A 14,640-nucleotide genomic window follows, 5' to 3' on the forward strand; every position below is an offset into this window, starting at 1 on the left:
TATTAAAAGACATTGATTTTTATAGCTTTTAAAAGCATAAAAAGACTTATTTTTTATTTAATTTTCAAATGACTAAATAATAATTATTTTTGGATTTTTATATTATATTCTCAAAATGGACAAGATAAATAAGGAGTGTACACATTTCCAAGTCAAAAACGTTAATTTTACTTTTTTAAAAGATTAATTAAAGTTGTAAAAAAAAGCAAAATAAACAAGTGGTAAAAATTAGGTTTTTGGTCCTTGTAGGACTTGAACCCATGCCCTTCACGTTACAAGCCAAAAGCCTAGCCACTAGGCCACGCGCTTGTGGTGATCATAAGGCCCTTCAATTCATAAAATAGTAAGGAAAGCGTAAAATGGCTTAAAATGAAAATAAAATTTGAAAGTTGCAAAAGGGGGGACTCGAACCCACGCCCTTGGGGATCAAGGCCTTAAAACGCACACTTCAGCCATTGGGGTAAACGATGTAGTTGTTTATAAAACGCATACCATTAAAAATAAAATAAAACAAGTTCACGAGTTTCAAATATCAACTTCATCTTCAACCTCACGACATTCAATTTATGGGAATTTGACCAACATCAATACTCAACCATTTTAAAAAATATAAACATGAAAGTTATTCATTTTTTCACCGCAAATCTAACCATGTATCATTTATTCATTTAAATTAACTATAACTCAATAATTTTCTAAAAAAACATGATGAACCCTAAAACTTTGATTTCAAATTAAATGACTAATATGCACAATCAATCTCTAATACCTTAGGGCTATTACTCAGCACATCAAAACAAACAATTTGGTATCAAGAAATGTAAAAATGATGCTTAAATGACAGAGTTCAAGAGTGAGACAGTTACCTCTGCCACTAGAAATTGAAAATGGACTTAGAGCAGTTTTGGAAGTGTTGTATTAATCTTGTTAGCTTCCCTGAATTCCCAGGAAGCTTTTGCAATGCTTACTTTGGATTAAAAGCACTTCAATCTCTCTGAAGGCCTCGATTTGCAGAGGTGGGCAAGTGAGATATGGAGGTTTTGATTTGAGTTTTTCAGTGGAGTTTTAATGAATACAGAAATGTTTATATGCTATATGGAGTGTGTTTGAATGACTAGTTTGCAATGAAATTGCAAGAGTGGGGAGATTCAAAGTTATGGACTTCAAAGCTAAAAAATGGAGAAATTTTGCCACCTCTTATTTGAGAGAGTTTCAGAGAGGTTTGAGAGGGATTTCTGGTGTGTTTTGAAGCTTATAAATGATCTCTGATTATAGAGAAACATTAGAGCTTGAGTCTGATCAGATGGAATCTTAAGGCTTGGTGACTTATTTTTTAAGCAAAGTTGCAAACATGGTTCCAATGCATAGTACAAGCATGCTTGGAGTGGTCAATCACTTTAAACATGTTTGGTTTGAGCTTTTGGTTGAATGTCTGTAGAAGAAACAAGTTGGAAGCTCAAGGAGAGTGGAATTTGTGATTAAAGTTTTCTTTTCCAAAATGGAAGGGTTAACTTTAGTCTTTAAATGGATAACTTCAATGGGCAATGCTTGAAACACTTGGATTATAGCTCAAAAGTTTGTGTAAGCCTTTGATTATGGTGGTTTAAGCAAGTTATAGGATCTGTAACACAAAAATATTGCAGATTTGAATGAGTTTGCATATTGATTCTTCATGTTCATGGCTCATAATTTCATGTTTGGACCTCTAACTTCAAGCCTTTGAAACTCCTAGCTCACAAATGCTATGGAGGTGTTCTAGTATTATTTTGAAATCCCTAATTAAGCTCTATAACTTCCATGTTTGGTGTTTCCTAAAAGTCAACTTGCATCTTGGTGTAAAGTGCCCATAAAGTTGGAAGAAAATAGGTTAAAACACTTTGAAATTTTTCTAAGTGTTTGGATGAAATATCATGAGCCAATATCTTTCAAATGGTTGATTTTTTGGAAAAAAATTGAAATTACCAAAGTTGTAGTTTGGATTGAGATCTATAACTTTCATGTTGGAAGTTTATTCTAATTCAGCTTGGATCTTGATGTAATTTGTGCATGAAGTTTGAACTTTCTATGCGTAAAACACTTGAAATTTTTTAAGTGTTTAAAATCTTCCAACTTTGACTTTTGTTGACTTTTGATTCTTGAATGATTTTCTTGATTTTCCTTGATAAAATTACTTCAATAAACATATATTCATGGTTTTGATCTTTAAAAGTCAATGGTTGACCAAATTCCTCAAAAGTCAAAGGTGATCTTGAACAGTTGACTTTTCCCAGATGAATTGCATTTTTGCACATCTCAATTGAATCAAGATCTTCCAATCAAATGAATTATGTGAGTGGATTATAATGATACATTAGAGATCTTTGAATCATGATTTGAGCCATGGAATCGTATCTTGATTAAAAGTCCACTTCCTAGATGAATTAGGTCAAAACCCTAATTTGTGCACCAGATGAAAATGAAAGTTGTTGACTTTGAATTGTGCCACACTAGGAATTGTATTTTGATGAGGGGAATCACTTAAGCCCACGCGAATTTTTGAGCTTCTTTGTGGACCTCAAAACCCTAATTTGCCTGAGTCTCCTGATCAGCCACCTGCCTTGAGAAACAAGCAACAAGCAAACACAAATATTTTTGTATATTTTTTTGTTAGAAAATGATATATGAACAATGATAATAATGATGATGATGATCACACTATTCTCAAAATGAGGTAGGATCTCAGGGTCAAAAATTGGGGTACAACAGCTGGTCAATAACAACTTATGTTTTTAAGAACAAGTTTGAGAAATGATATATGAAATCATTCTCCTACAACTTGCAACACATGTAAAATAATAATAAAAAACAAGAATGAGACTGAGATGAAGAGGGAGGGGAATGAATTGAAAATAAAATCAAAAGTCCAAATGAATTTTCCGTTGTCATTGTGGGACTTCATCTTAATGATTCATTAGAGGAATGGGGAAAATTCTGGTATGACAGACTCGGATGTCAATCCTGATGTCAAGACATCTAATCTGTTATTAATGTAGCACAAGAAGAATACAAAGATCCCCCATTATTTGATTACTCTTAGGAAAGAGTCAATGAGACATGGGATCACACATGTTCAGCATACATAACCAGATTATAATTTTTACATGGTTCTGTATAGGAACAACTAACACTTCTGAACCTGATGTTATAAACAAAGTCATAACATTCATAACTGAACAAACAATGCAGAAGATAAATAACACAGTTAATTGTTAACCCAGTTCGGTCTAACTACCTACTTTGGGGGCTACCAAGCCAGGAAGAAGATTCCACTATCAGTAGTACTATTTTATATAAACAACTTTGGTTTACAGATAAACAACCTCTGGTTTACCTAGTCACTACCCAATGAAATCTCTATCTCAGAACTCCATCCAAGATAAGAAAACCTCTGCTCAATCCCTGGTGATACCTAACTGTTACAACCCTGCAATGAGTAATCATCATAGTTGAGATGTAATCCCTTCTATTTACACAATTAACAATGAACACAACTATTTACACAATTAACAATGAACACATACTTGATCTGCTTCACAACTTCAATCAAGCTTACAATACTCAACTCTTACCTACAGGTTTTGAGTGAGGACAATCACTTCTCTAACCTACAGATTTCGAGAAGGACAAGGAAGCCATCCCACAACCTAGGTGGTCTACCTATAGAAACCCTAATGACTACATCGTTAAAACCAAGTTTTCTATCTAAAACTAGGTTACAAAAGTTTCCTATTTATAACCTGATCCCAATTGGAGTTGGGCTTACATATCGCAGCACTTTGCTATTACAAATATGCAGAAAATATTCTGCTACAAATAAGGTCTTTCAATCCTGAGTTTCCTAAATTAGAAACTGCTGAATCCAATCTTCTGATCTGATTCTTCCTGAATCTTCAATCTTCTGATCTGATTCTTCAATTATTCTTTTGACCTTTAAATATACGCCACATAGGATTACATAATATTCACATAGAATATTCTGTATCTGTTAAGTACAAACTGAATCTTTCTTCCAGTTCTGCAATCGCGATGTCATGAGTTGATGTCATGACATTCCTTCTAACATCTTGCTTAAATCTGTTTTGTTCTTTATAAACCTGCATGATTCACATTTTGACCATTTGATGCTATTATATGTTTTATCCAAACATTAGATAATAATACAGGACAGACAGACTATCAACAAATGGTAACACCATAGGCTCCATACAGTGAATGTTTAAGACTTACACCCATGAGACAAGAGAAGAAAGAGGGAGAGAAGGGACCAAAACAACTCAAACACAAGTAAAAAATTGCATTATACTGCCAGGAACTCAATTTCCTCAAACATGGTAATCAATTTCCTATAAATATTTTTGAAATCTGGCACAAAAATAGTGAGGGAAATCGACTTCTCTAAATAGGGTAATCGATTTCCTATACAGATTTTCAGAAAAACAACATTTAAAGAGAGAAAATTTTGATCAAACATTTTATCTAATACCTTATGATCTTGGTTGCAATTAAGCACGAAAATTCCATTAAATTATGAGCAATTAACATCAATGGAATCACAAAATATAGCTCAAAGAATCAAGCAACTAAAATCAACAAGAGATCACATTGTGAGAGATAAAAATTGGTTTACCAAATGTGGATCTAGAAATTCACCAATCAACTTCAAAACTTGCTTCAAATTAACTCCAAGAATCACTCTCCCAAGCTTTAATTTAGAGAATTAATAAAGAGAAAGGGTTTGGATGGAGGTTCAGCTCAAAGATTTGTAAGCTTCAATGAAAAGCTTACTAACTTTTGGAAATGTAGCTTTGAGTGAATTTGGGTTAGATGAAAAGAGTTGAGAGAATTTTTTGCAAGGTGAATTTGGATATCAAAAGCTTATTGAATGAATGAAATGACAGTTCTATTTATAGAGTTTAGGCTTGGGATAAGTGGTGGTTTAGAGTTTGATTTGAAACCAAAGTTAGGCTTGGTAATTGATTTTGGAGCCAAAATTAAGATCAAGTGGTGCACATGTCATCAAATGAGGGTGTATGATGAATTTAATTATGATGAGGTATGGAATTTTTATGGTGATCAAGAATATTCTTTCAAAAAATGAAATTGGTGCCAAATACCACCAAACTTGAAAATTTCTCTTTTTTGCCAAATTTGTCCTAGGAAATCGATTTCTCCCAACAGGGAAATCGATTTCTACTACAAATTATGTAATCCTGGCGCAAAAACACAAATGGAAATCAATTTCCCTTAGATGTAATTCATAAATTAAACATACATGGATACTTGGTGATTCCCCCAAAGGAAAAATGAGCACAAAGCCAAAGAGCCAAACTTAAGATAGTGATCTTGATATTTGATTGGAATGCAAAATAATAGGGTATGACATTAGGCAAGGAAGTCTCGAGCTAGGTTGCTTGAGAAAGGAAGTCCTGAATTGATGTGTTTATGCAAATAAGTCTCGAGCCAGGTTGCTTGAGCAAAAATTCTCTTTCAAGAATGATTAAGCAAGGAAGTATTTTGTTTGCGGGCTTGATGTCATACCCTAAAATTTGCCCATATCATTTCACCTTCAAGGGCTCAAGGCTCAAGGGTTCTTCTCAAGCAACAATCTCCTAATCGAGGATCTCAAAATTAGGGTTTGCAGTTTACCAAAGGATTTTTGAATCTCCACGGCCTCAAATGGGTCTCAAGGTCTCTCATATGTCTCAATGTATCTCCATGACGATTATTAAGCTTTAATCCCAAGGATTTCCCACTCAATGGCTCAGATGACCAATAATCGGCTGTGTTGACCTAAAAGTCAACTATAGTCAAAATACAGTCAAACTTCAAGATTTTTGGTCAACATCAAGTATGTGAGGTCATATCCATCATTTGATCGAAGGTTGATCATGATCCATTAATAAAAACTCAGAGATGAACAAATGCAAAGGTTCAAATTAGGGTTTTTCATAGGAAAAGTCAACTCAACTTTGACTGGCCATAACTTCTACATGGAGTATCAGAAATTCCTCACTCAAAGCCTATTCTGAAGGGAATTTTATTCTCTACAACTTTGTCTCTCACAAGCCAAGGCCAGAAATACTTCATTCAAGAGATATAGTCCAATACATTATAGGTCCTCCGAAAAGTCAACAAAGAACACCTTTCGGGTCAAAGCTCATAACTTGAGCTTGGAAGTTTCAACTGAGATGAAACCAAAAGGGTCATTTAGAGGACTCTTTGGGCTTTCTAAAAGTCCTAGAACATGGTCATATGGCAAAAATGGAGGGAGATATGCTTAGTCAAAGTTGGGCGATTTTGAAAGAGAAATATGAAGTAAATAAGGTTCAAAATGATTATTTTTGCAAATGGGCCTGACTTATTACAATCCAAACTTATTTCTCAAATATTCAAGAAGATCCAAAACCAATTCCATGATTAATTTATTTTATTTGATATTTTATTAGATTTTTTTTATTCATTAAAATATGTTTTTTATCAAATAATTGAAAAAAAATATGAAAGGATTTGGTTATAATTTGGTTTCCAATCAAAATTACTCTCTAAATGACACATATTGAATGCAAAATTCGGGTAAAGAATGATTGGCATGAGATTGAGTTCAAAAAATCAATTTTAGAAAGATTTGGAATCATATTTGGACCAAGAATCATTCTATGGATTTATCAAAATTGTATCCATATTTGATACCCTAATTGAGTCCACTATATATGCTATACAATCCTTATTCACGAGAGGAGGAAGTTTGGCAAACAAAACTCTGTTGTGAGGCACAAAAAAACCGTGAAACAAAGAGGGGAAGGTAGAAGAGTTGCAATCGAATTCAGGCCAAACAAGACGTTAATATTGATTCCTGGATGCTTCTTGAGTGAGAATCAACTTCCATAATCGACCAAAACGCTCTGGAACCTACTGCAATTTTCACGTTTTTTTCTCAAATTTTCTTGGATTTAAATTTGTTCATGAACACAGTATAAATCATGTTTGAGGATATAATTGTATTCATAATCTTGTTTGCAAACTATCTGGGCTGTTTAATTTGATTTTTGTTGCAGATTGGGGAATCCACCATTGCTAGGGTTTGAAAACTTCAGATTGGGGTTTTGAATTCTAAGAAAAATTGGACCACAAGACCGGTACCGTTGAGTTCGGGACATCATATACGTTTGAACAGGGTTATTGTTTGGTATATTTTTACACTAATTTGCAGGGTTGAATGATGGATGCATATGGCCATGGAAGAGAACCGTAGCCAAATCCCTTGTGTTTCCCAGAAAAACGCGAACGGAGAAGAAGCATCCCTGCGCGCGCTGCTGTTTGAGTTTGGAATCTTTATTTCGTTTTTTTATTTATTTTGATTGCTGATCATATAATTAACAACAAAGGGAATGAGGTGCAGTGGACAAGGGCAGCGCGTGTTGGTTACTAGAGTGTCAGGGGTTCGAATCGTCCCCATGACACCTTTGATATTTTTACGTTTTTATGCAGCTTATAGATCCTGCGCGGCCCATCAATGCAAGACCATGGTACGTCCTCAATCCTGCACCATACGGTCTCATCCTTACTAGATCCAGCGCACCAGGATGAAGGAGCATATCATGGACACCCAGCCTTGCTGTATTCAATCAAAACCCAGGTTTTTTATGTTTTTTATTATTTATTTAGTCATTTAGATTAAATGTTAATATAATTATATTTAATTTAGTTAATTTAGTTAATTAAGATTAGGATAGCATGATTAGGATAAAGAATATAATTATTTAGGATTTTCTCGATTATATTCCCGATTATTCGATTTAATTATTTTTATCAAATTTTAATTGTTGATTATTATCACAAAAACCCTAGAACGGTGATATAAGATATTAGGGTTTGCCCAATTCCATTAGTTTTTTAGCCGAAATCTTAGGATTTAATTTATTATTCGCTTCGATTAAATTTATTGATCGCGGTGGGTAATAATCGATTATAATTATTTAATTAAAATAATAAGTTATTTGGCTAAAGGGTTTCAACCATTTTATTGGTTGCGATGATTAGCCTATTTTTCCATTTAAATTCATTATTATTTATAATCGAATCAATCGATTACGAGGGATAATGATACAAATTAAATATTAAAATTTCTAAAAAAAATACTATAATTCGTTATTAGTGATAATCCAATTAATTGATTAAAATTGGTAACGATACAATTATTAATCTGTTAACTATGGTAATCGAATCAATCGATCATTGCGGTTAATAGTACAAATTAAAATCAAGGTTGTACGCCCAAATCCTAAAACACTTCCCAAAATCTAAAATATTCAAAACACTTCAAATCAAACTACGGATTTTTATCCTTATTCAAAACTACGATAGGCCACTCAAAAAGCCTCCATAACCATACCAAATCAAATTCTAATTTTAAGGGCGTACAACCCTTCCCCGAACTACGTTGACTCTGATCCTCCATAAGGAGGTACGTAGGCACTTGGCAACAAGGCGAGTCCCCCTCTTCCAAACTCTAATCATGTTCAAATAATTAGCCTTTAACTCTATTTACTGTCTGTCATCTTTCTTTATCTTTTGCCACAAACCTTCATCTTTGCAATGTTAACCTTTAGGAAAGGGTTTTGGGTGCCTAACACCTTCCCTTAACCCGAATATAGTATCTTACCCTAAATCTCTTAATTGCATAGGTTTCCTATTTGCCTTGGTAGAATAGGTGGTGACTCTGAAAGCTTAATCTTTAGGGCAGGTTGCTACAGCTGGCGACTCTGCTGGGGATAACTATAATGGTGAATACTATGCTCCTATAGGTTTTGGCAGGGTTTAGGTTTGGCAAGTTTTTTTAGGGTTTGGCAAACTTGCCATTTTTAGGGTTTGGGGGAGGTTCATCTTTTAATAAATATTAAATTATTTTTTTATTTATTTGTTTTTTGTTTTTTCTTAAAATGTTTATTTATCTGCCTTAAAATGTTTACCTATATTATTATATGCATTGTTTTTTTTATGTTGTGTTAAACCCTAAGTGTGGGAGTTAACTTTGAGATCAATAGGGGACATGAATCGCCTACGAGTCTCATTGATAACTCCACTCGGAGTGGGTTGAGTATTCGAAAATGTCCAAAACGAGGCTTGACTTTGTTGAGGGCAGGACTGGATGCTTGGCTGATCTCTCCGAGAACCTACCCCAAAAATTCGAACCTCATGGATAAAATGAGTTGTTCTAAAATCCGAAGAGACAAAAAGTCTCAGAGGCTACGAACGACCCCATGAGACCTTCTAGAACCCCCCATAAAAAGGTAGGCTCCCTAGAGCCGCTACGTCGAACCTATGAACCTAGGACTTTTGTGCTTTTGTGATTGATATATATTTGCGATTCATATGCCACGAATGTATGCGTTTCAATTTTGCAGGTATCCCTACGTGGTCCCTAGCCTGTAGGGACTCTAATTTCTAAGACCACGTCTTTCCCACGAAGGACATCACCATCTATGCATTTCCTAACATGTAGGGATTTTATTTTTATATCCTTGTATCTACAACTGTGCGTCCTTCCCGCAAGGGACACCTTCGCTAGCATACGTCGATTGGCCTCTCGATGGCCATGAGATCTAGTGACTGTCTTGAACGGTCACTCTATGCTTGCTCTTACGCACTCCCTAGCCCGTAGGGACTTTCCTTTTACACCTTTGTATTTTACAACCACGTGGCCTCCCACGAAGGACGTCTTCATTAACGCATGTCGATTGGACTCTCGATGGCCTTGAGATATAGTGACTGTCTTGAACGGTCACCTCGTGTTTATTCCCGCGCACCCTCTAACTTGTAGGGTTCGGATTTCCATTTACGCGTCTTCAATCCCTAGTCTGTAGGGATTTCACTTCGTCTTATATCGTCCTTAGATAGGTTGTGTTCCGCATAGAGAACCTTCCCACGAGGGACAACTTCGTAAGTACACGTCGAACGACCTCTCGAAGGTCATGAGACTTGGTGACTATCCTGAACGGTCATCAGCTGCTACTTTCCGCGTACCCCTTAGTCTGAGGGATTTCCATTAACGTGTCATAATATCTAGCTTGCAAGTGTCTCATTAAGAGTCTAATGTCATCCCTAAATCCGCATAGGCTATCCTTAGGATTATATTTGTCGCACGTCCGCATCACATTACATACAAGGAGTCATAACATACAAAAAAAAATAAAGGAGTCTTTTTCTACACTTGAGCTGAAGTCTTTTTCTAGTTTAATTGAGCAAATTTTAATCAGGTTCAGATTATAGTTAAAATCTCTTGTGAGACCAGAGAACTAGATTACCTTAAGTTTTAGAGGAACCGAGATAATTTATATGTGTGCTCTTACTTATTTTTTCTGCACTTTATCATTCCACTGCGATTACTCTAACTTAGAATCTGAACTTGGTCAGATTCAGAAGATGTTGTTTAAAGAAGAAAAAGTTTGCCAGATACACAATTCAACCCCTTTCTTGTGTATATTTTTCTCACCTTCAGTAGGTGTCATACCTCAATTTTTACCCCTAAGAATCCACCTATCATTCATTTTCATATGAACAAGATCACAAGCGTGCTTATCTCATATCCCCTTGGTCTTTGGGTTGACCATTTGTGGTAAATCACCAAGCACCCTTTGTGTTTCTTTTTGCATATTTATGTGCTTATGTTTATCATCTAACTTTCACTAACCTCTATTCAAAATACAAAAATATGTTTACTTGTTGCTTTCGTTTTCTCTCCTTGTGCAAGGTAGGGTTGACAATCAAAAGGCAAGAGAATGTATACTACTCAAGAGGTTGTTATTTCATTCTAAAAGATGTTCAAATACTTCACGTAACTTGGCCTATGGTTGATGTTATCCCAAAGATCAAGCATTGTATCCAAATTAGGATTTTGGTTCCTCAAGGTCAAAGTTGTGGTCAACTATTGGACAAATGGACTTTTCTTCAAGGAATGACCTATAATCTTAGGTCATTATCATGTCAAGCTTTATTCAACATCAATGGATCAGGAAAAGTTCAAGATTGATTCTTATTTGTGTAAGTGATTCAAGTTTTGTTCATGGTTTATTTCCATGCCTTTTCATGCATTTTCTCAAGGAGTCATCAAGATTAATTAAAGACCAATCAATTCTCATTCATATGGTATCCATTTGGTGTTCATGGATTTTTAGGATGCAAGGAAACATCAAAAATATCAAGTTGGTACATGTTGGTTTGACTTAAAATCAAGTACGGCACACCATATGGTCAAAAGGGCATAACTTTCTCAATTTTCAACATTTATGGGGGTTTCTTGAGGCCAAATGTCCCTCTTGATGTCCTCTACAACTTTCATTTAGAGGTCAAATATCAATTCAGCCGCTAAGCATCTCAAAATTTGAATTGGATTTCAGGTCATTTGTGCACAACACAAGGTTCATAACATGTTTGACCTAATGCCCAACTTGATTTTCAGTGGCATGACACCAACTTTGCAAGCTTTCCATTTTCACATCAAGCATCCTTTTGAATTGGTTCTTTTTGCATTGTGTTCTACTCCATGAAAGGAACATTAGGCTCATATAAAATTAGAAAATGCACGAGCCAATTCCATTTGGCCTAAGCATGAACATGGGTGCATGAACTCTGTAAGGATGGGGTTCTGACTCTATAATAGGTGGTATAATTGTGGGTATATGGGGAATGTTGAATGATAGATTTGTGGTGCATGTTGTTCATGGTTTGATTTTCATAGTTGATTCCAATTGATGAAATCGGAATGGTTAAATTTGTTGTGTAATGTGTAGTGATAATTTATGAACAACGAGTACCTATTTTGATGCAACTTTTGGGAGTTTTATGGTATAAGGGTTTGAAAACCGCAACCTGAAAATAGTAGATTTTTCCACTAATACAGTGAAGTAACCGGTTACTTGAAATGAAGTAAACAATTAAGGAATTAAAATCAAGCAATTAACACATAAACAAAAGAGTTATATCATCAAAACTCTCAGCAACTTGAGATTGTCATACCCCAATTTTTGACCTAAGATACCACCTCATACCATTTGCATATGCATCATTTGCATCTCTAACAAATTGCATAGCTTGTGTTTGCTACTTGTGCTTAGCAGGGTTTAATCAGGAAACCACTCATCAGTACAAGTAACAATCAATTAGGGTTTTGTTCTCCCTTCATCTCAAAAGAACTATCTTCATCAACAATCAACATTTGGTCCTCAGAGATTCATTTCAACAAGCTCAAAGACTTTGAATCGACTGAATTAGGGTTTTGACTGAAGACAGCATACTCCTGACTTTTGCTCAGGATTTGACCTAATGACTTGGGACATGACCTCAAGACCCCAAGTGCATCATTTTGACCTAATCCATTGGCTCAGAACATCTCCTACACAAAGATTGATCAGACAAATCCTCAGATTAGGATTTTTGAACTATCAGGGACTGAAATCAGGGATCACATTTGGGAAACCCTAAAAACCCCCAGGAAGTCAATCAAGGGTTTCAATCATCCTCAAATAATCCCTATGACAATATACAATGGAAATTACATCTCAATTCAAGACCTACAGGCATCAATTTCATCAGGTCGACAATTAGGGTTTTTTGACCTAATTCACTAAACCACTGACTTTTTAATCAGGACATGGTGTCATAACTCAAATCATGGCTCAATATCCTCTAATACCTCAATATGATCCATTCATACTATTCATTTGGTGAGGATAGCCTGTTTCACTTGAAATCTCAAGAAACGCGATTCGTCTGAAAAAGTCAACTGTACAAGATCACCATTGACTTTTGGGGAATTTTGGTCAACCATGACTTTTGAAGTTTTAAATCATCAATATATGATATGAGAAGTCATTTGATCAAGGAAAATCAAGAAAATCAATCAAGAATCAAAAAGTCAAAAGTTTGACTTTCATACTTAGAAAATTTTCTAAGTGTTTTTCAATGGTTTTTTCCAAACTTTGGAAGGGAATTTCTCAAAATTTCACCTACAAACTGAAAAAAACTCCCAACATGAAAGTTGTAGATTTTGATCCAATAAACAACTTTGACACATATAAATTGTTTCCATAAGATCAACCATTTAAGAGATATGGTGCTTCAAAGTTGGTACTTTTTGAAAATTTCACTTAAAACTTCATTTTCTTCAAAGTTCATGGATCTTTTTCACCCATTTCCTTAAAGGTCTTGAAAGAACTTTCAACTAGGATTTTGAAGTGTGTAACATGAGCTTTCCAAAATGTCCAAGAGCATGAAAAAATATGGAGCATAGCTATGGTTTTGAATTATGCATTTAGTGATCATTTTCACTTGAATTTTCACCATTTTTCACTAAGTTTCAAGACTACATGACCTATAATTCAAGTGATGACACACCAAAGCATTGAAAAACTTGCTTTCTCACTTCTTACTTATTTGCAAGTTCTTTCCATTTTTCAAAGAAGTTAGAACTTCAACTTTCAAATCTTAAAAGTTCTAACTATTGGTGTCATCCAAACATATTCTAAACATCATTTAGAAGTTGCTCATCACTTTAAACCACTATAAAATCAAGCCAAAGTCAGTTTCATCACAAAAACTCCATAAGTGCACATATTGAGCCTTAAGCCTTCAACTCTCAATCTACTCGTGCATCTTCCAAACCAACACTTCAAACACCTTCCATACATCAATTAGAAGTGATCCAAACATCTGGAACACTTCTGGATGTAGAGAAACACCATGGCCGTTTTCAGTTTGGAGCCAAAACAGGTGGAGGTCTGTAGAATGATTCAAGAGGTTTCAAGCAGGTTTAAAAGCATCAACATGATCCTTGAACATCACTGAAGCGATCCCAATCATTTCCAAGCTTTGAAGCTTCCTGAATCATGCCCAGTAACTCACGGTTTGCTCAAAACTTATTCGGTTCGATTATGATCAATCATGCTTTTTAAATAACTTTTGAATGTATATTATTGTTTATCGTGATGTTCTTAACGTTTCTGGATGCTTAATTGCCATTTGGTTACATATTTCACGAGTTGCCATTTTAGGGTTGCGAAGCTTCAAAAAATGGGGATCTGTGATAGGGGCCAAATTAGGTGACAACAAGGGCATATTCGAGCTCAGGGCATGTCACTTGATTGATCTGGGTTACTGTTTTGTTTGTTCATCTTGTTTCGTGCAGGTTTGAAATCGGAGATGATTAGCTACAAAATAGCTGGGAAGAATCCGTAGCTAATTTGTAGCTAAAACTTTTACAGGTTTGCAAGGAAGAAGACGAGGACGTGGCGTCCTCTGGTTGGTCAATTTGCGCGCGTGCGTTTTTAAATTTCAGACTAGTCATATGCTTTGTTGACCACGCTTTTACCATGCTCCTTGCTTCAGCAGTCGTCTGATCAATCTTGATCATCATCCAACGCCTCTGAGCCTTGCAGATCCACCATAAACCATCAGCCTCGCCACACAGGATCCTGGTTTAAATATTTCTTTAATTAATTTGTTTTTCTTTGCATAATTAATTAAAAATACTTTCAAAAATCCAAAAATCATTTTAATTTCACTTTTAGGTTGATAAAATATTTAATTAATTTTTGACAAGAAAAT

Source organism: Vicia villosa, linkage group LG1, assembly GCF_029867415.1.
Source record: "Vicia villosa cultivar HV-30 ecotype Madison, WI linkage group LG1, Vvil1.0, whole genome shotgun sequence".
Classification (NCBI taxonomy): domain Eukaryota; kingdom Viridiplantae; phylum Streptophyta; class Magnoliopsida; order Fabales; family Fabaceae; genus Vicia; species Vicia villosa.